General features: G+C 37.4%; 1 protein-coding gene across 6 annotated transcripts in view; it reads right to left on the bottom strand.

Annotated features, from left to right (window-relative positions):
- ikzf2 (IKAROS family zinc finger 2) overlaps nucleotides 1–16,683 on the bottom strand; it is a 188,007-nt gene that overhangs the window by 133,301 nt on the left and 38,023 nt on the right. The window contains exon 1 of one of the 6 annotated variants that reach the window (XM_039755345.1): nucleotides 10,725–10,762. The exons of 1 other annotated variant lie outside the window; for it this stretch is intronic. The gene's annotated coding sequence lies outside the window, so the exon portion shown is untranslated. 4 more of the 6 variants (XM_039755343.1, XM_039755342.1, XM_039755346.1 and 1 more) reach the window with 4 other exon arrangements.

Raw genomic sequence — 16,683 nt, 5'->3', positions numbered from 1 at the left:
GTATGCACATATTCACACACACACATATATATATATATATACTGTATGCACATATACACATACATATTTAGACACACACATATTTATATATAAATCTTTCATGACTCAGAATTGTAATTGCTGAATGGTTCAGTTAGTGATAACGATTGGATATAAAGAAGAGCTGATCTAAGAGAAGTGAGGTTTCAAAGTGTCATTTATCAATAGACGTTTCTCTGCTGAAACTTCAGCCTGCTTTAGACCTCTAAGAAGACAATCAGAAGAAGCCCAGGGAATCCCAGGGTCACCTCTGAAGGTCACACCTCTACCAGAGCAATCAAAGCCAAGAAGAGGTTTACAAAATGAATAATTTGAGAAGCAGCACTTGAGCAGGACATCACGGATAGACTGAACAACTAAAAAACAAAAAAAAGGAACACATGCTAGTCAAACTGCCGGAAAAAAAAGACCTGAAAATAGAAAACCACGGCATAAATTATTAGATAAGATTTCTGCCACATACCATCTTAACAGTGGTCAAGGCAGGTAATGTGAAGACTTACAGTCCTTTGACTAATTTGGGTCAGAATTACCATTTACAGATGTCTGAAAGAGAATCAGTATTAGCTGCTTTAAAAATCAGAGTCAAGCCAAGAGGTGAGTCCAAATAAACGGAGCCCCGATCCTCTGTTCTGTACCCTAAAGCAGGCCCCTCATCTGACTGATCAGCTAAAATTGTCCACTCGGTCTCTTCATCGGGATTAAGAAGGTTTAAGAATGTTAAGCTAACGTGACAGTTCATTCGTTTTTAACGCAAGTGCCTCTCTTTTACTGTCGGTGTAAATCCACTGAACATTTAGAGCAGTGCCTTAAGATAGAAATAGGAAAGACAAGGAATTATTTGTTTTCAGATTTTGTGTGTTCAAAGTTAAGGGGCATTGTCTGGTAAAAAAAAAAAACACATGGCACAAGTGAGTTGACTATTTCAACTAAATATCACAACATGACACAAATACTTTAATGAGAATACTAAGTAAATATTCTTACTATAACATGGCCATTGCAAGATCCTCCATAAACTTGGAGTAAAGATACTTTAAGTTTAGCCATCCCTTCTCGCATCTTCTCGTGTCTCAACTAGAACTGGAAGGAGAAAGCTACAGGGTCCATGAAGCCAAGTGCACACGTCAGAACACACACTGGCATCACACAGAATGAGCTTCAGAGTTAGGGTTTCGCTATCAGACTCGCACATTGATGGACTGATGGATGGAACGACGGACATTTGTCCCAAATGCACTCCCTTTTTACAGAAGCTCAAGAAATGTTAAGACTGAAAAAAAAACTAAAACAGACAAGAGGAACATTTATAAGAATTTCCAGAATAACTCAAAACTGGACAATTGCAGGTTCCATACATAAAGTATAAAAATTAAAATGTATTAAATAGACAAGGAACAAAACTCAATTAAGACAACCAAACAACAAGCAGAAAGTAACACACAGTGTGGAAGAAGAAGAAATCATAGATGTCATTAACTACTACAACTGCCATATCACACTCTGACCTCTGACGTTTATGCTAAAAATAACGGCTTTGATTTTATGTTACAAAAAATACGGTCAATAAATCCAACACACAATTGCTGTTTAAGTTTCCAATGTAATCTCCGACTGTTTTCTGCCCCCAGAAAATAAAATAGCATCTGAAATTCCATGTGGGAAAGTGATTACTTTCAATTTTAATTTCTCATAAGCGTAACCTTTTAGTATTTGTTTCCAAGTTAAAAACCGCAATAAAAACATATGGTTTTAGAATTATTTTCCGAGTTAGGGAACGCAAAATTTCCATGGCCCGTATCAATAATAGATTAATATTCCTTTAAAGATAAAAAATGTTTGATTCTATGATATAAACGTCTAGGATAAAGACTGTTTTTATAAAACACTTGGGTGAATTCTCTCCTTCTGGGACATCATTGATTTTTCCTGCTTAAAGTAAATAAGCGTCCAGTCATAAAGGAACTGAATCAGCCTAACATGATGAACATATGTCAAAGGGTCAAGATTTTACTGAAAATATTTGTACAATGGCACTTTAAACCATTATTTATTGACTTTGTGAACAGATAGCCACCATTCACATAAACACACACACACACACACACATATGCACATGTATATGTACTACATGTAATTGTATGTATGTATATATATATATATATATGCACAAATATTGAATTTCAAATATGTGTGAGTAAATATATGTATATACACACATATACACAATTATAAATATATATAAACACATTTATATACAGATAGATAGATAGATAGATAGATAGATAGATAGATAGATAGATAGATAGATAGATAGATAGATACATATATAAATTATCTATCTGTCTATCTATATATACATCCACACTCATACACATGTATATATGTACTAAATGTAAATGTATATATATATATATACAATTATAATATATGCACAAATATTGAATTTTAAATGTGTGTAAATATGTGTATATATACACACATATACACAATTATAAATATATATAAACACATATTTATATACAGATAGATAGATAGATAATTTATATATGTATCTATCTATCTATCTGTCTGTCTATCTATATATACATACACACTCATACACATGTATATGTACTAAATGTAAATGTATAATATATGCACAAATATTGAATTTTAAATGTGTGTAAATATGTGTATATATACACACATATACACAATTATAAATATATTTAAACAGACACATATTTATATACATATACATAGATAGATACACATACATATACATATACAAATTATCTATCTAGCTGTCTATCTATATATACATACACACTCATACACATGAATATGTACTAAATGTGACTGTGCATATATATATATATATATATATATATACATTTATAATATATGCACAAATATTGAATTTTAAATATGTGCAAATACGTGTATATACACACATATACAATTATGAATACATATACACACACATATTTATACACATATATAGATAGATACATAGATATACATACATACATATATATATTATCTATCTATCATTCTGTCTATATATCTATATCTATATATATATATATACACACATATACAAATGTAACTGTAGATATATATATATATATATATACATAGTTAGAATATATGCACAAAATTTTAATTTAAAATATGTGTGTGTAAATATATTTATATACACACACGTAGATATATAAATACATGCATATTTATATACATCTATACAGATATACAAATACATAGATAAACATATACATTACATCTATCTGTTATATAGTGCCTTTCATATAGTGCTCTCTCTCTCTCTATATATATATATATATATATAAATATATACACATATACACACACACATACTATTATAAATATTTATATTTATATTAATATATAATTTTATATATATATTGTCAATAAAACAAAACTATTCATTACATACAATCAAACACATTAGTTCTACATACGAGACTCTTCAGACCGGCTTAACTGATTTCAGGGTCACAGTGTGTCTATGTGTGTGTGTGCCATGAGAGTGTGAGTGTGAGTGTGTCTGTGTGAGTGTGAGTGAGTGTGTGTGTGTGTGTGTTTTCAGCTTGTGCACCTGCTCTTCCTTTCGATGCTAACATTGTTGTAGGAAGTGCACTGAGGAAACAGGAGTGAGCAGCGTGTTGGTCTGAAGGGCCCGTTCTCATTACTAATTGTGATAACAGGTCATTCTTTACAGGGCGGCGTTCCCAGTATGCAGTATGATGGGCATGAAGATGGAGCCAACGCCGGCCTGGACATACTCACTTGTTATCTGGTCAGCTTCACGCGTGCCTGGTGCCGGCTAAATGTGACTAAAAGAGCAGACGGAGCTGATGCTCGCTTAGCCCCTTGACCTCAAGAGTCTCCTACACTAATTGTGTGGGGTGGTCTGACTGTGTTGACATGTTAAACTGGTTGTTTGGTGGGCTGTTGGATTTGCTTGCTATCATCTTTTCCACTAATGTTTTATTTGTATGAGATTCAGCAGACTGAATTCCATACAAACGGCATTGCTATGACAATAAAGTCAAATAAATTAGGAATGTAATACTAAAGTCACCAATTAGCCTATCGTGCCCACTCTGAAAGTGTTCACGAAAACCACAACATGCAGACCACAAAGGGGGAATGTGGAAGATTCGGGACACATGGCACCTAGGCAGAGAATCAAACCTGAGACACAAGGTAACAACGCATACCACTCTGGCATTGTGCCACGCTGTCTATTACTTTGCAAATGTCAATCTGTCTGTTTTTCCAAACCCACATTCTCCATTACAGAGCTTGAGTGAGGCGACCCTTTTCCAGCAAGTTGAGACACAAAGCAGGACCCAACACTGGGTGGAACAGCAGCTCATCACAGGGCACACGGATTCATGCCGGGCCAGTTTTGAGTTGACAAATAACCAAACACCCATGACTTTGGAAAGGAGGAACCTGCACTACAGAGAGAAAAACCAACGCGAAAATAAGAGCTGATCAAGGGAGACATTTAAAGTAACAATTAGCCCAACAAGCTCCTCTTGGTGTTGCACGAGGAAAAGAACCAAACATACAAACAGCACTTACAGCAAAAGCCACGAAAATGCTGTGTGGTTCACTCACCAAATATGAGAACAATGCAAGACAAAAGAGCCCATCAGCAAGAACATCTGCTTAGGTGAATTACTTTTGAACAAAACCTGATGAAGTTTATTATAATTTAAGATTCTGACTATTCCCAAATAGTCATCTCCTTCCTCCAGAACAGGCATTGGATATAAAATATAGAAATAGCAAATTTCACATTTAATTCAAAATTATCCATATTAGCCACATTTCCCCTTGAGAGTCGAGCACAGGACACCAACATTACAAACACGGCCTGAACATGGCGTGAAGGAATGACATGAAACACAAACCCAGAACATCAAGTTAAAAGTTCAAACCACAAAACACCAGACAATATATGAATGTGTCTACAGTATATAGTGCGCTTGAATGAGAGGAATATTTCAGTTTAATCAAACAAATATCAAGGCAAGTGTGGTAGTGGGACTGCAGTGGAATTAGTGAGGTGGGTGCCTGCTGCTAATTGAGAATGAGCTTGTCAACAAGGGCAAGGGGGCACAGGTGGCAAGAGGGCTGAAGGAACACTTCACACAAAACACGTCTCCTGTTCTCTCGGATACGTGACTTTGACTAGAAGAGACGCACACTTTATACAACTAAACTGGGGGGACACTTTTATTTTTTAAATATAAAAATATTCTACCAAACAAGAGAATAACATTACCTTTACATGTCTCAACAGCAAGTCTGATCACAAATGTCTCTAATTACCTACATTTATATACAGTATATATATATATATATATATATATATATATATATATATATATATATATATATATATATATATAGGGCGAGTCAAAATTTTGTTAACATTTGAAAGGTGGAAACAATTTACTCACAAAACATTCTTCATTTGTGCAAGATGATTTACAGGAATGTCTTAACCTGTTCGCCACCGTGTTCAACACATGGACCACATGTGGCACGTAAATTGTCCACAGAAATTGTATATAAGTATATACATAGCAGTACCATTAGTGTTAACATAATTTCGACTCAACCATATATATATATATATATATATATATATATGCTGTATATATATATATATGCTGTATATATATATATATATATATATATATATATATATATATATATGCTGTATATATACACATATATATATATTTACACACACACATACATATATATATATATATATATATATACACATACATACATACATGCATACACACACACAGAAGTCAAAAATAATACATAAGGAGCAGGTCACAAATTAATTCATAGTAAATGGTAGACCTGTTTTTGTGGGTACAAGCAGAATCACAAGAAAATAAATTATTAAGATATCAGTGTATAATCATTATTTATCCTTTATCCAGGAAGTCCTATATACTGTACATACATATACATATGTATATATATTCACATACACATATGCATATACATATATGTATACACACACAAATGTATATATTCACACCAACACACACACACATTTATATATTCAAACATACACACATATACATATGCATATATATATACATATATATACATACATGCAAACACACATATATATATATATGTGTATGTGTGTGAGACAGAGTGTGTATATAGATATATGCATACGTGTGTGTGTGTATATATATATATAATATTAGACGATCTGCTGTGGCAACCCCTAATGGGAGCAGCCGAAAGAAGAAGAAGAAGATATTAAATAATATGTTGATTTACACACACACACACACACTATTTTATACATACTAATAACTCCAAAGAGTAAAAAAGACTCATTTTTGAAAAAAATGACAGTTAATAGGTTTTTCCATTGCATGTGAGACAAATATATATATATATATAATTACAAACACACAGTGTGTATATTCTAGACCAAGTTAACATTCTAACAATCTACATGAAAACAGGCCTGCCAGTCCAATCCACTTCATTTTTCTAAAATAGCATCAGGTCTACACACACACACAGAGACACACAGACATACATATACATAGTTTATATATATTTATAAGCGTATAGACACATACACACTCATATGCATACATACTTGCACACACACAATAACCCCACAGGTCCCTTGCTTAACAAAGTGCCATTTCGTTCTGGGACAGTTCCTGTGCATAGTACAGTAAATTTTTTTTTGGACTTTTCTAAAGGATCCTAATATGTGGACAAAACAGAAATCTTTAACATCTAGTCGGTGGCCTAGCAGGATCTTAACAAAACAAGACAACCTAAATGTAGTTAATTCAATTCAATTTCAAGTCCCAACAGGGAGATACGTTTTGTCAGCAGGTTTTAGAGAGAGGCCACGACGTGACATTAAAAACAGAGTCACCAGATATAAACTTCGTAGTACAAATGCAGAGTAAAGCAGTGAGCCAAACACTAATGGTGAGCAGCACGCCGATATTTAGGCTTGTCTAATGACTGATGCCAATGACAGTTGTTCATTCCATAATTTAAGCCTGTAGATGTTTATTATAAAGTTGAACTGATTTAAAAGACTAACAGCAGTTTGGGTGAAGGAGCCTTTGAATCAGATGCTTTTTATTCTTGGAGCCTTGAGCTAGTAACCTGGCGGCCACAACTAAAACTGAAATGCGGAGAGTGAGTCCAGTGTGACAGAATACACTCGGCTTTCTGTATCACTCGCTTATTACAGAGGTCTGTGAAATGAGACTGTTGAGATCGTATTATATGGAGCAGTAAAATAACAATCTATTGTGAGAAGAAGAACATTCGAAAAACTATTAACAAGAACAGGCTTTAACCCCAACAAAGTTCACCAATCCTATCCACCAGACTCCTCCAAAAGCAAAATTAAGTCAAGTTTTGAACATACGTGGAGTCCCACTGATCATCACACTGCTTGGCAACTTATTGTATTCTGTTTGTTCCAAAGCAGGCCAGCAGAACAAAAGTCAGAACCAACTCAATACAAGATTTATACAAGACAGACATAATGGTAGGACTCACACTATAAAGACTGTGTGATTCAATGTAACAAGAGTGCTCTTAAAATCAGGAGTCCGTTGGTATTTCACAAATTAGTTGTCATCTATTCACTGTACTGTATGGGGCCTGATACAGATCTAAATAAATAAAAGACCTTTCTGAAACCTTCATGCAGATGGTTCTTTAAGGAACCAAAACCGGTTCCTCTGTGGCATCGCTCTAAAGAACTGCTTTGGCACCTTTATTTTTAATAGTGTCTTTACAGGTATTTTGAGAAACCCGAACTGAAAATGATTTGTGTACAAGATCCACTTCTAAATGGTGCAGCAAACTGACCTCAGTGCTGCAGATAACAAAAACAGCTATTTCTGTTGTCACCGCCGCACTTGTCACTAGGCACCGTCCAGAAACACAGAGGAGAACAAAGTTTCAAAATGACACTTGCAACCTCCTCTCGTTACGCCGGTGCTGTCTCGACACTTTTCTGCATGTTTTCCAAATCTTTGCAAGTGACAGTCTACAAACAGTAAGGCATCCATCATTAATCGCCATAAAGACGCTAAACTTGTAGTTTAATGTCATTAAAAAAAAAAAAAAGTCAGCCTCCTGCTTTGTGGTTTGCTGAGTAAAATCAATTTGAGGTCAAAAACTCATAACGTTACCAGTGAGCATTTTTAGCAAACAACTCTTCTACATTATCAATGAGTTAAGTTTGAGAGATTATTCTTAAAGGCTGAATGAAAAAATACAAAGAACAATGATAGATAGATAGATAGAAAGATAGATAGATAGATTTGAAAGGTGCTACATAATAGATAAATTGATACAGATAGATAGGTAATATGAAAGGCACTATATGATAGATAGATAGATAGATAGATAGATAGATAGATAGATAGATAGATAGATATGAAAGGCACTATATAATAGATAGATAGATAGATAGATAGATAGATAGATAGATAGATAGATAGATAGATAGATAGATAGATAGATAGATATGAAAGGCACTATATAATAGATAGATAGATAGATAGATAGATAGATAGATAGATAGATAGATAGATAGATCTAAAAGAGCTAAAATTTCCAGTTGGTGGAATATACACGACTTTTCCAAGGTATCAATGAGTACCAAAGGTGCAAAAGTCTGAGAATTATTTCCTAAAGGCTGAAAGAAAAAAATACAATAATAATAATAATAATAATAATAATAATAATAATAATAATAATAAAACATGGGAATCTAAAAGTGCAAAGTTAATACTCCAGTTGATGGACCGTTTCTGTCCCTAAAAGTGACGAGTAAAGCTGTTTGCTTCTCATCTTTTTCCTTACTTACTTTTCTCAGAATCGGAGAAAGTCTAAATGTCGCTTCCCTGGTTCAAGGTGGGCTTCCTTCTAGTGTCGCTTCGCTCTGTAAGTTGCTTTTCCTTGAAAGCGTTTTTTTTTTTTTTAAGTCCACTTTTAGAACGGCTCAGTTCCTCCGAAGATGTCTTATAATAATCACCTTCACTCAACAGGACAGTCTGTACATCCTCATAAATAAAACACGCGAAGGTTGCTTCAAAACAAGGTTATGTGGTCTCCTCGGTTCCCCCTCGTGTGATAGGTCTGCCTGACGACTGTCACCGCCGTTTTGACTTTTTCCCCCCTTCTTTAAAAACCTTACAAGTTAACTCGTTTAAAAATGAGCGAATGTAAGACGTGCGTCAGTAAGAACAGGAAGACACGTTGAACCACCTAAATGATTAAGCTCGGCAATATGAGGGGGAAAAAAAATCGGCTCCTCCATCCAAATCTTGTCAACATTTCCTTTTCGGCTGCAGACCCCCAGTCAACACACAAGTCGCGAGCGGCAGCTTTGTCCAGGTAAAGACGCACACAAACAAAAGCAGGTGCATTTTTAAAAAATTAAGAGGGAGCAAGAAAAAAAATGGAGAAAGTGAGTAGGAATGTTAGGTACGGCGAAGGGGGAAAAATGGAAAAAAGAAGGTCAGTGGCTGCGATACATAACAGGGCGATTAACTAAAAGAAAAAAAAAACTTGATCCACCGGTTCCTAAGGAATCAGCCAAAGGAAAAAAGAGAGAGAGAAGAGGGAACAGCCTATATATTACAAACTGAAAGAAATGCGTTTAAAACGTTTTCGCCTCTGGCAAAGAAGGAATGAATGAGAGACAAATGTTGCACTCACCTGTCACCATAATTAGGTGGCTACACGAAGTTGTTCTGTCTACACCTGTACCTGCATCCCTGCGCGCCGCCGATCACTTGTGCGTTTCGTTCATCCGTCCTTCCGTCCGTGCCCTTTCCAGCCCAAAGTAACGCGCGTCGCCAGCTGTCTTGTCTATAATGTCACGGCTGGGTCGAGTGTAGCACTTTGTGCCACTTAACGTTCGTGTGTCTGTCCAGCTTCTGTCTGTCTACGGTTATCAACAAGTGATCGGAGAGCCGATTCGTTGCAGAAGCGGAATGTGTGAAGTACTGCGTCCAGCTCAAGTTGGAATACTAACAGATTGCTAATTTTTCTTTATCTTAGTTTATTTATAACATGTTATTTTTTTATTATTAAGAGGCCAAGTGCGATTTCTATTTAAGCACCAGCCATTACCTGTTGCTTTAGGGGATGAAAGCAAAAACTTCATCACTCTTAGTTATGCATTTTTCCTCGTTTAGCAGCCTCTCGTTTCTCCCCTCCTCCTCCTCCTCTTCCTCCTCTTTCTTTCACGCTAAAGGATCTGCAGCTCTAGTTAATCCTGCTCTTACTTCCTCCATCTTCGGCTCAAAGACTGGCAAGCTGGCTAAGGCTGGCAGTCGGGAAGACAAGAAGGATCTACTGGGTGAACGGTCAAACGCCGAGAAACGGATCAAGCGCGACAAAGCAAGCCGTGCGAGCTCGGCAATCGATTACAGGTCGCCGGAGACGGCGTGTGGCGGGTGTGGAATTTAGGTATCCGTTTAACTACTCGCTAAACGTATAATATACATTCGCGACGGCTAGAACTCTTTATTTCCAAGATCCACGCAGATGATTACATATCCGCACGTAATGCCCGAGCTGGTACTGGAATTCATTTGGGAGAGACGCCCCCTAGCGTTACTTACAATTACTTCAGCTTGTTTTACGTTTTCGCTCTTCAAGCCAGCACAATTTGAACGCGACCAAAAAGCGCATTCATTCATTTATTCGTTGTTCCCGAATGCATTGTCGCGTGGGGGGGTTTAGGTGTATGGGGCGGGGCGGAGCCTGTTCTGCAAAAGCAAAGCGCGAAGCAGAAAGGAAAACTGGACGGGACACGGAGCGGTCACAGGCTAAGATTGGCATTTTCCGTTTGTCATGTAGAGGGCAGCACGCACGGTAGCGCAGTGGGAAGCGTTTTAAGGTTTGGATCTCACGCCCGCTCTCTCTGCGTGTGCAGTTTGGAAGGCTCACCCCGTGAGTGTGCGTGAGTGGGGTGTGAGCTATTGCCATTTTTTACATTTATTTGCTTAGCAGACTCTTTTATTCGAAGCGACTTACAAAAGAGGTCAACCTAATCAAGTAAACATCAGTTATGAGAGACTCTTTGGGAACAAGTGTGACAGGACAAGGGTATAAAAATTACCAATAGAAGAGCGCAAAGCAAAATACACGCGACTTATAATTTCTAGGATATCAAAACCTGACAGTTAATATCAGGTAGACAGAAATTCACTGAACAAAAGAGTCTTGAAGGGCATCTTAAACACACTGACACAGCGTCCGAATTTCGGAATGGAGGTGGGCATGGGCTGCACATGAAGAGTATTAACTGAGATTTGATGCCACACACTGAGGTGGCATCTCCAGATGCCAATCAACTGCAGACCTGAGTGGTCGAGAAACAATATAGGACCTCGAAAGTGTCTCCATGTACACAGATGCAAACCCACTGACTTCACTCTTAAACATCCCGGATCTTTAATGGCATTTTATGGCTCTTTACTGGGTTGTGTGGTTCCTTGTTTAACTCTTGCTTGACAAAGCACCATCTCATTCTGGGAAGCGTCCTCTGCATATGAACTTGGTTCTTTGTACATTGAAAAACTTCCTAATATGCGCTTAATGGGCTGGGGTCCCTAATGTATGGTAGACAGCCTAGCAGGACGCTAACAGATTAAGAAAAACCTGAACGCAGCCCATGTTTCTGCACGTATGCAGCGAGATTCCTTTTAGCATCAGGAGCCATTGGTATTCCACACATTTGTTATCTTCTCTTCATAGTTATTTACTGTGCAGAGCATGTTCTTCTGGAACTTTCATGTGGTTGGGTCTTTTGGGAACCAAAAATGGTTCTCCAATGGCATTGCTCTACAGAACCACTTTGGCACTTTTATTTTTAAGAAGGTCATCTGCTGGCAAGCATTAAGAATTTGAACTTAAAACAGGAAGACAGTGTAGTGACCTAAAGAAAGGAGTGACACGAGCTCACTTCGGTGGGTTGAACACCACATCCACAAAGATATGCATATGAGCTTAATGGACAGCTTTATGTTTGGTTCTACACTCGTAAAAATAAAGATGCCTGAGTGAGGGGTGCTCCCAGAATTTAACTAGGCTCCGTGAAAATCATGGGGTGCCTCTGCAAGTCTACAGCACACGAAAAATACAAACAGTTATTAATATAATAGTAGGATTATATAAGAGCAATATTACATTAAAAGATGAGGAATCAGATCATCCATTGGCCTATAAAATAGCAATCTGACAAATTCCAGTTTGAAGGAATTGTCTGCAGTGTCCTACTGCTGATGAATTTTGTATTTATCATTTTCAATTTATTCCACAGTAGAACCATATCAAACATCTACACAGGAATAACTGAAGTATACTAATATACAACCGTATTTTAATAAACACATAATTACTGCATGTTCTCTGTACATCTCACTGTCAGTCAAAACATAAAACAAAAAAAAAGGGAAAAAATGCACTTGATAGTTGTCAATATATATCTGCAAGTAACCTCCATCTCAAAATACAGATTCATTTTAAAGAAAAAGTTCTTATTATATTTCATTATATTGTTGTTTAAGTCACAGGGATCCACAAAGGCATTACTACAAATGTTCATGTTGTGCCACCTGTTGGAATGAAAATGTATTACATATGTCTCTCTTATATACTATTTGGTATGGGATAAGTAAAAGCAGAATTTATGTTTGTGATGTGGCTTCTGTTGGAATGACAAATGTAATACATATGCCTCTGTTATATACTATTTGGTATGGGATAAGTAAAAGCAGAGTTTATGTTTGTGATGTGCCATCTGTTGGAATGACAAATGTAATACATATGCCTCTGTTATATACTATTTGGTATGGGATAAGTAAAAGCAGAGTTTATGTTTGTGACGTGGCTTCTGTTGGAATGACAAATGTAATACATATGCCTCTGTTATATACTATTTGGTATGGGATAAGTAAAAGCAGAGTTTATGTTTGTGATGTGGCTTCTGTTGGAATGACAAATGTAATATATATGCCTCTGTTATATACTATTTGGTATGGGATAAGTAAAAGCAGAGTTTATGTTTGTGATGTGGCTTCTGTTGGAATGACAAATGTAATATTTATGTCTCTCTTATATACTATTTGGTATGGGATAAGTAAAAGCAGAGTTTATGTTTGTGATGTGCCATCTGTTGGAATGACAAGAGATATAGCAACTGGTCGGACACAGACACACTGACACTAAGTAATTAATATAGTCCTCAGCATTGACATTTGCAATGCACCATCTACTGGAATGTGTTTTGTAATACATGTAGAAATAAGATGCATTGCATTTGTCACTTCAACAGATGGTACATCACAAACATTTATTGTAATAAAATAAATTACTAAATGTTTGTGATGAACCATATTTTGTAATGACAAATGCATCTGTCGTTGCATATATACATTCAGTACACACACACACATGCACACACATATCTCACCAACTATGGAAAAACCTTGTATGTCACATCTTTCAAGATTTCAGCAAATTGAGAAAATGGTGTCACCTCTATAATTAACAATCTCTAGATTTCTTTTTCCTGAGTTTCATATACACAATACTGATTATTTTTCCGCAGCACCTGCCATTTAAATCACGCAGTCGCAGCATTTAAATCACATTAAACAAATAGTTTTTTTTTTTACCTCTTCTTTGCTCGATCAGCTGCTCCTGCCATGCCGTGTGATCTGTATCTCACAGGGCGCTTTGAACATTTAAAAGCCTGTACAGCAGCTGTCCTACTCTTTGTCTTTTATTTCCGGCCCCGGGTGTGGTTAAATCTCTTGGCACAAAGTCTCATCTCATGGGACGTGAGTTCTTGATATTTTAGCTTATAATTTAAAAACTGAATAAGAATCTGAAAATCTAACAACATCACATTAAAGTCTGAAAAATTCTGAAAAGAATGCTACCAAACATATATATATATGTAGGTTTTAAAATAAGCCCGATTTAAAGCATGACAAAAAATGTGGCATAAAAACATCACATAAAATCGTAGCACAAAATCATTGCACTTTTATTTTTTTATTTTTTTTTTTTTCTAGGGCCAATTTAGAATCGCCAAACCACCTAACCTGCATGTCTTTGGATTGTGGGAGGAAACCGGAGTGCCCGGAGGAAACCCACGCAGACACGGGGAGAACATGCAAACTCCACGCAGGGAGGACCCGGGAAGCATTGCACTTTTAAGCTTAGGATTATATATATAGAGAGTAGCTATATAAACACATACACACACATACATATATGTATTTTAATAGGGTAGCATTTTATAACAAAATATTTACTAGAATATTGGTTTTTTTTTTCTTTCAATATAACTGTACTACATTAGTATCCCACCTTGTCACATTACGTACCGCACATTGTGGCAGGAGGCTGGGGGTCAGACCCAGCTGGGACGCCTGGAAGGACCGGAAGGCAATCTATACGTTCCCCGTGCCACAAGGGGGCAATCGCCCTGGATAGTGAAGGAACCATGGGGAAGGAGCAGGGAGGCTCAAACCTGTTGGGGCCCATGGCTACCACCAGGGGGGCACCCCAAGCCTCATAAAGCCTGGGAGATCTGCACTTCCGCCACACCTGGGAAGGTGGAGGAAAGACCTTCCAGGGACGCCCGGAGTGCTTCTGGGTGCTCATGCGGCACTTCCGCCACACCAGTAAGTGCCACCGGAAAAGTATCATCGAGCACCTGGAGCACGTCTGGGTGAGAATGAAAGGGGTCGCCTTCCTACAGTCGAGGTGCTGGAGTAGGACGAAGCTCCAGCGACGGAGGGAAGAAAGGCGGCTCACGGACATTTAAAGGCCCGTGTTTGAAGGTTGTTTGATGCCGGAGCACTGTGTGGGGTGCAGGACTGTTTGGACACAGTAAACAGTTTAATAAATGTGTGTCGGATTCGACATCCGGTGTCTGTCTGTCTGTCTGTGCTCGGGCTGTCTATCACAACATCTGAAGAGACAGAACTTTTGTTTTAATGAGAAAACAGATAAAATCAGTACAAATACCAAGGATCACCTAAATCAAGAAAAGTATCAGCTCAGAGTTCCAGTGAACTCTGAAGTCAAACAAATTTAAGAATAGCTCTAAGTCAGGGGTCCTCGACTACGGTCCTGGACGCCCGTGGTGGCTGCAGGTTTTCGTTCCAGCCAGTTTCGTAATTAGAAGCCATGCCTAACAGATAATGAAACTTATGGCTTATTAGTGCTTTCATTCTTCCAAACCTAAAATTGTCTATTTTTTGTGCTCTGAGAATGTTATCCCTTTTTATTAACACAGATATTTCATGATGTGTGGACGCAGGTTTAAATGGAAGCACGTTAGCTGGAGAGCTGTTGGTTCCTTTTTACATTTGCACCTCATTATTAAACAGGAGACATTAAGAAGCCAGATGCATCAGTTTAAAACGAAAGTAAGCAATTAAGGATTTTGAATTGTCATAAACAAGTTAATTAAAACTAAGCATCCCCCCCCAAAAAAATGGTTTTATTAATAATAATACATTTTATTTTTTTGTAGGCGCCTTTTCTAAACACTCAAGGACACCGAACAATAGATAAAACACAAATTCTAAACAAAAGTAAAATACAGAAGTTAAAATCAGACAGAGCAATTGTAATCAAAGAGGAAAAGCCATCTTAAACAAGTTAACGTTTTAAGTTTAGATTTGAAAAGTGAGAATGATTCAATATTTCTAAGCTCAGGTGGTAGTGAGTTTCAGAGCAACTGAATGCTGTGCCCCCCCATAGTGGTAAGACAGACGAAGGGGACACTCAAGTGGATGGAGGAAGAGGATCTGAGGGTGCGGCAGGGAATGGCAACATGGAGGAGGTCAGGCAGACATGGAGGGCGAGGTTGTGGAGAGCCTTAAAAGTTAGTAGGAGAATTTTGAAATGAATTCGGAACTGAACTGGATGCCAATGAAGCTGCTGCAAGATGGGAGTGATGTGGTGAATAGAGGGGGGTTCTAGTAATGATGCGGGTGGGCAGCTGAATTCTGGACCAGTTGAAGCTTATAAAGAGATTTACGAGAAAGACCAAAGAAAAGGGAATTGTAATAACCGAGACGAGACGTGACAAGGCTATGAACAAGGATAGCAGTGGTGTGGGGCGAATACGACTAACGTTACGCAGGTGGAAATATGAAGACCGGGAGATGTTATTGATGTGGGACTGAAAGGGTAAAGTACTGTCAAGGATGACACCTGTGGGGAAGGGAAGACAGAGGAATTATCAACAACAAATGAAAAGTGAGCCATTTTGGATAATGTCGATTTTGTACCAATAAGGAGAACCTCAGTTTTGTCACTATTTAAGACAAGACAAGTTAAGGACAACTGCGAAATCAGCAACGTGTACTATTTCTGTGTGTCAAACTCAGCATGACATTGTATTCTCTCTTCTCCTTGTTTGGAATTATATGATTTACCTAAGTGGGGGCCTGAACATGAAGAAACGGTATAAAGCCTTGGATCATTGCCCGGCACACCTTTGAAGCCGACGGACAAATGAGAGATAACGTCATCCGATCCTGAAAATCCTTC

The sequence above is a fragment of the Polypterus senegalus genome, chromosome 6, assembly GCF_016835505.1.
Source record: "Polypterus senegalus isolate Bchr_013 chromosome 6, ASM1683550v1, whole genome shotgun sequence".
NCBI lineage: Eukaryota > Metazoa > Chordata > Cladistia > Polypteriformes > Polypteridae > Polypterus > Polypterus senegalus.
This window is presented reverse-complemented; position numbering and strand designations above follow the sequence as displayed.